Source organism: Aotus nancymaae, unplaced genomic scaffold, assembly GCF_030222135.1.
Source record: "Aotus nancymaae isolate 86718 unplaced genomic scaffold, 86718_ANA_hifiasm-v0.15.2.pri h1tg000020l, whole genome shotgun sequence".
In the NCBI taxonomy this organism is placed as follows: domain Eukaryota; kingdom Metazoa; phylum Chordata; class Mammalia; order Primates; family Aotidae; genus Aotus; species Aotus nancymaae.
Window position 1 is genome coordinate 46,013,530 of NW_026988432.1, and position 6,854 is coordinate 46,020,383.

A 6,854-nucleotide genomic window follows, 5' to 3' on the forward strand; every position below is an offset into this window, starting at 1 on the left:
CGGCTCACAGCAACCTCCGCCTCCTGGGTTCAGGCAATTCTCCTGCCTCAGCCTACTGAGTAGCTGGGATTATAGGCACGCGCCACTATGCCCAGCTAATTTTTTGTATTTTTAGTAGAGACGGGGTTTCACCATGTTGACCAGGATGGTCTCGATCTCTTGACCTCATGATCCACCCGCCTCGGCCTCCCAAAGTGCTGGGATTACAGGCTTGAGCCACCGCGCCCGGCCCTTAGGAAATGTCTTTTAAAAAATGGTTTTGAATATTTCTTTTGAGTCATTTGTTTTAGTCTCTTCTTAAGGAAATTTATCAGCAAGTCAATAGAATTTCCATTCTCTAGTCTACCTGTCTATCAGCTTTTCTTCCATTATCTTTATCTGCTTGTTTATGTATTTCAAGAAAGCACACATGTACCACTCACAGATTCATTTTTTATTGATGATTGATTTATTTAACAAATATTTATTGAGTTCCTAATATAGGTCTTCATATCCTCTGAACTTTTCAGCCTCTAAAGTACTTTTAATTTCTTTATTTGTATTCTTGTCTTATTTCATTCACCTCATTTTCTTCTTGTTCTGTCAGTATTCCTTTTCATCTTGTTGCCTTCTCAGAGAAGCTATAATTTGTAATCTATGCTTCCAGTTTCTGCCATTGTCTTTGGATCCTGGAATAAATACAATTCAAATAGCAATTCTAGATTGTTTCCCCTTTTTTTTCCATTTAATATACATTTATTGTAAAAGCAATATACAATAAAAATACAGAATAGCATACATTCTAACAAGTCACAAGGTTTTGTTTCTTCTTGGTTTGTTGTTGAGATGCATTAAAATATTAAGCATTGACTCAGTGTGGTAGCTCATGCCTGTAATCCCAGCACTTTGGGAGGCTGAGGCGGGTGGATCACTTGCGTTCAGGAGTTTGAGAGCAACCTGGCCAATATGGCAAAACCCTACCTCTACTAAAAATACAAAAATTAGCTGGGCGTGGTGGCCCACACCTCCAGTCCCAGCTACTCAGGAGGCTGAGGCAGGAGAATCGCTTGAACCCAGGAGGTGGAGGTTGCAGTGAGCCGAGATCAGGCCACTACACTCCAGCGTGGGCAACAGAGTGAGACTCTGTCCCAGGAAAAAAAAAAATAAAGCATCATTACTAATATTTTATAATAAAATATGGTTAACACTGTTGCCAAAAACACATTTTCTTTACAATTTATATTCTTCCTCATTAAATATTGCCCAAATACTTATGTATCCTACTGGTGGTCACCAAAATTTTATAGTCTTATCTTGCAAATACAGTATATATACAATAAAACAGTTGGAAAACATAGAGATTGACCACAAATAAGGCCCACAAGGTACTGCTGTGTAATGTATCTACCATCAGGTTAATCAGACCAGTTGTTATATTTGACAGCAAGAAAAATATTAACTGTTTTCTGTTTAGAGCTGTGATTAAACAAAGACTGGGTTCCCTTCTTTCAGTTTCAGGGACTAGAGATACTGAATGCTTTTTATTTGTAACAGGTGACTGGATAAGTTTCCAAGAACATGGTACTAGAGCGCCTTTAATTAGAAATTTGGCAAAACTCAAAATTATATAACCCAGTAATAAACTACTAAGAAGGATCAGGCTAGAAGCGACTATCCAAATACAAAAGGCTAAATTTGCCATTCTTCAAGATACTGCTTCTACATTTACTTGAACTACATAAAGAGATACAAAGAGGCTAATAGCTGCCAGCAAGACAACAGGCTACTTTTATCAAGTCTTTGATATGTGATCTGTGCTTATGCACATATAACCCTGTTTGTACACCAGCCATGTGTATTGCCACATACCCCAGGGTAGAGATTATTCCTTCATGGTTGGCATTTAATAGACCAACCCGTGTGCCATTACCATCAGTACCATATAATATTAACCTCTTCAGTGGGGTAAAGTCAAGGGCTAGCTGGTATAATACAATAATGCTGAGGGCAATAATCCAGGACTTATTTAAGGGCAAAATAATCAAAAGCAGTGGTGTTACCAATTTCACAACTATTACAGTAAAGAAAAAGTTCCAGTGAACTCCATACTCAGTTAAATGTTCCTGATAGCCTATTGATTTTATAATGGCTAATCGTCCAATTCCTAGGAAGACCAATGGCCAAAGAGGGTACGATGAGTTTGTAAAGTAACACAATTTGGACCCTCCCGTATATTTTCCCCTCCTGATCTCTAGACAAACCATTGCAGTCCCAAAAACAAAGCCACCTACTCCAAAATCCATTGCTCCTGTCCCATAGAGCTCAGTTTTGGCAAATCTTCTGGGAAAAAGTGGGAAGTCCACAGCCAAAATAGCAATAGCAGTAGATGCACTGGTAATTACATGGAAATAGGAGATAGCTGGAATGTATTCTGATTCTACACTGATGTTCAATAATTTTTCAAGGATTTTCTGGAAAGGAACTCTGGCATAGCAAGTCCTCCTTTGGTATATTTGATAGAACAGCCCTGCCCAAAGATAATTACAGTGAGAAGCTCGAGGAGAATAAATGAAGCCCAAATGGTCAAAGTGGCTACCATAGGAACTATTAGGACAACAAAGTCAATGAAGAATCTAGTTTTCCAGGTATGTGAAAAAGAACACATGTGCTGTGAGAAAATGATCAGGAATCCTCTGCACAGGATACAGAATGCAGGAAAGCACAATCCCTGGGTGATTCCATTGAGGTTACTGACAAAAGCTTCCTTCATCTGCTTTTGAGACATTTTTTTTCTTCCTTTAAAAATAAAAAAGTCCTAGCGGGGAGCAGCGGCTTATGTCTGTAATCCTAGCACTTTGGGAGGAGAATCAATTGAGGCCAGGAGTTAGAAATCAGCCTAGGGAACATTGCGAGATTCCGTCTCTCACGTTCTCCAATGGTGCCTGCGACTCCGGCAGAGGGTCTACGTGGGTCCAGCCGCTGGACTCCCCCTGCACCCGCCAAACCACGCGAGCACCAACCCTGTTTTCCCTTTCTATAAATGCAGAATTTAAAAACACATTACTGGTTTTTTGTTTCTTTTTCTCTATTTACTTTTGTTTAAGATAAAGATCACTTCTAACTCAGTATTTGTTAAATCAGAGGCTGGTTTCTCTTTCTCACACTATATTCTTCTCTCTACCTTAGGAATGGGAAGATTATATACTCAGATATATTATTGGGGAGCAGATATATGCATCTCATAATTTAAATTTTCTTGCAGGCATTCAATAGTTAATTATGACCTACCGTGCTGTTATTTTTCCCTATCTTTATGGCTTTATTCCCACTCAAACAATTGATGTATAACACATACAGATAACAAAGGTCTGCCTTTTTCCACCAACATCAACACATTTTAGTTTTAGGGACTGAGCCCTTACAAATCAATATACAAATGATAATCCCCATTTCAAAACCCCTCATTTATAAATATGTCAGCACTTTCCACATTCATCTAATATGAAACTGTTTACAATAAAATTTTTAATGAAATATTTTAAGTTTGTCAAAGTCATTATCAATGTAATCTCAAAGAAGAAATGTAAGTATATACAATGATATTCTCTAAAGAATTGTATCAAATATGAAATGGTTCAAAACAGTCTGAATATTCATTAAAGAGACACTAGCTAAATAACGTATGGCAGTCAGTGTTAGAGGTATTGTTTTTGTTTTGGGGGTTGTGCAATGAAATGTGTGTGCTCAATTTACCATCATTAAGCATCTTTTACCAGAGGCCTTATGCATATTGTTTAATTTCTTGAGATATAGACATATCTTAAGAGAGATACTTCTGATACCTACTACTTTGAGTATTTGAAATGTGATAGAAAGTAATTATCACAGCTATTCTGTTCTTTGATAACTATAAACTTAGATATTTTCCATGACGCAACCAGCAAGAAGTTATTCTATATATTTTGTAGCCATCTACAGGAAATGTTATAAATTTCAGCTCTTCCTCTCCATTTTGCTTTTTAATGCAATTTACCTATTTTTCTAAAAACTCTCCAAAATCTCTAATCTGCTTATCCCTCTTCACATTACCCTTGTGGTTTTCAGTGCTGTCTTATTTATTCTTTTATGTAATTTCTAAGTTCTATGTCAATAAGATTTTGGTATGGTTGGTAATAACACATGTGCTCGCTCTACCACCTTGAACTAAACTTCTAAAGTTACTTTGATAAGTAAAAAAACCTTAAAATTCTACATTTTGAAAAAAAAATTGGAGCATATAAACCTGAAGGTATTAAATATTAATTTTCTAAATTAAAACAGATTCTTTCACTAAAAGGCTCTGACTCGATTTTAAAGGTGCCATATATTAAAGAGTTTGATATTTTAAATGAACTTAGACAGATAATGTAAACAAATGAAGCTGAGTGTGTGTAAGGAATGTGGGTAATGGTGGACTCTGTGACATTCAGATTCACATGCAGTCTAAACCAAAACGACTTCTAGCTGGATTCTGCCAGCAGAAAACATGTGAGCTTTGGTGTACACAGAGGCATAGCCAGATGCTAACATCAGGGACAAGCATATGATGGGGAGACCAGACCCTGGCTATGCGGTGCAGTACAGTTTTAGGTGTGAGAATGAGCACATCAAGAGACTTCTCTATGAATCACACAGTCTTGCTTCCACATTGTTTTTTTCTTTCTGTCATCTTTCATTATAATAATAAAAATTGGCACATTGATATCTAACTCTAAAAAAATTCTGTTAAAACATCACTTCTTAGCCAGGTGTGGTTGCTTATGCCTATAATCCAAGCTACTCAGGAGGTTAAGGCAGGAAAGTCGCTTGAACCAGGAGGCAGAGTTTGCAATGAGCCAAGATCATGCAACTGCACTCCAGCCTGGGTGACAAAGTGAGACTCCATCTCAAACAAACAAACAAAAACAAACAAACAAAAAAAAACCCACACACAGAAAAACAAAAAACATCACATCTTTGGAGAATGTGCTCTTTCTCACTATTAAAATGATACCTGGTGTATGTAATATGTCAAAGAAAAGTTGCACAAACACGAGCTAGAGGCAAGAAACTCTTCATTCAAGACAATTGCAATAGAAGAGAGGGATTGAACTAATGCTCACTAAGCACAAAGTGGACTGGATTTTAGGCATTGGGGTGAGCTAGTGGAAAAGTGCTGGTGGACGTCAGGGAGAAGGTTGGTCAGTGTGATTACGATGTCTGTGTTTGCTAATTGTCAGTTATGGAATAGCTAATTGTCACTCATTCCATAGAGACTGGGAGATAGAGGCACTGTCTTTCTCGATGATTACATTTCAAAGGAAAGGTGACCAGGTCCTTGAGAAAGACATTTCCTGAGTTGTAAAACTAATAGAAGATTTACTTCTCAAAGAGGCAGACACAAACTTATAATTGCAAATTTTCTTAAGTAAATGCTCTAAGATACAAGAAGCCAGGAGTTGAGAGCCAGGAAGAAGCCTGTCTAAAGTTTAGTCAATTTGAGGAGAATGTTAAGCCCATCTTGGGCAAATGAAAGTATGCGGTGATATTTAAACTGATTATATGTATTTTCCATGCAATATGCTAGAATATTTTAAACAAGCATATTATATTCGTAGAAAATTATTAAAATTTTATAAGTAAAATTATAATAAAATATGTATCAATGGTAACAAGGTCATTATTATCATCATAGATGTACATAATGGAGTAAAATAGAGAACTTTGGAAAACACTTAGAAAAAAAACTTAAGGCATATCTTATTATTTCTTAATATTTTCAGCACTTTTAGAGCATTCAGCCAGCTAATAGAAGGATGTAATGGTTGAATTTACATACAGAGACGATCTATTTTAAACTAAAAGCTTAAAATGAGATCAGAACAAGTTTCTCTTCTTTTTTGGTTTTTAGTACAATCCCAACATTGATAGAAACACATTTTCTTTATTTGCATATTTTAATCTTTACATTCTTTTGATTACAGTTGATGATTATAGATTTTAAAATAATTGGATTAAATATGTTTGATTGTTAACTATTTGAATAGACTCTGGAGGCTGTATGTAAACATAGTATTATTTGACTATCAACCTTATTGATGTTTAAAATTTGATCCAGCAATTTCACTACTGGGTGTATATTCAAAGGGAAATAAATCACTGTATCAAAAAAACCCCTACATTCTTATGCTCCTCACAGCACTATTCACAATAGCAAAGACATGGAATCAACCTAAGTATCAATAGTAAAGATAAGGAATCAACCTAAGTGTCTATCAGTGGAGGACTGGATAAAGAAAATGTGGTATATAAATATCTTTATCCAATCCTTTAGTAATGAACATTTAGATACAGAGATATATACACGCATCATGGAATACTCTTTAGCTATAAAGATAATGAAATCATCTATTTTGCAACAACATGAATATAACTGGATGCTATTCTCCTAAGTGAAGTAACAGAGGAACAGAAAGCCAAATATACCACATCTTCTCACTTCTAAGTGGGAGCTAAACAATAGAAACACATGGACATGCTGAATGGAATAATAGACATTGGAGACTCTAAGAGGTGGGAAGGTGGGATTGGGTGAAGGTTGAAAAATTTCCTATTGGAAACAATATTCACTCTTTAGGTAATGAGCACACTGAAAGCCCAGACTTCACCACTACACAATATATGCATGCAAGAAATCTGCAATTGTGCTCTCCAAATATATAAATATTTTAAAAAATGTACTTTTAAGTCAAAGAATCTCTCTAGACAGCACAATTGAATGCCCACACTTATAAATTAATAAAGAGGTCACAGGGTATGCAAAATTATTTAAGTCAATTCAGCCCAAATTTCCATCT

The 6,854-nt window shown here is 36.0% G+C and overlaps 1 pseudogene; it reads right to left on the reverse strand.

Moving 5' to 3' along the window:
• Window positions 1-1,269: 1,269 nt before the first annotated feature.
• LOC105713483 (phosphatidylinositol-glycan biosynthesis class W protein-like) lies at window positions 1,270-2,764 on the reverse strand (annotated as a pseudogene).
• Between the last annotated feature and the right edge of the window lie 4,090 nt (window positions 2,765-6,854).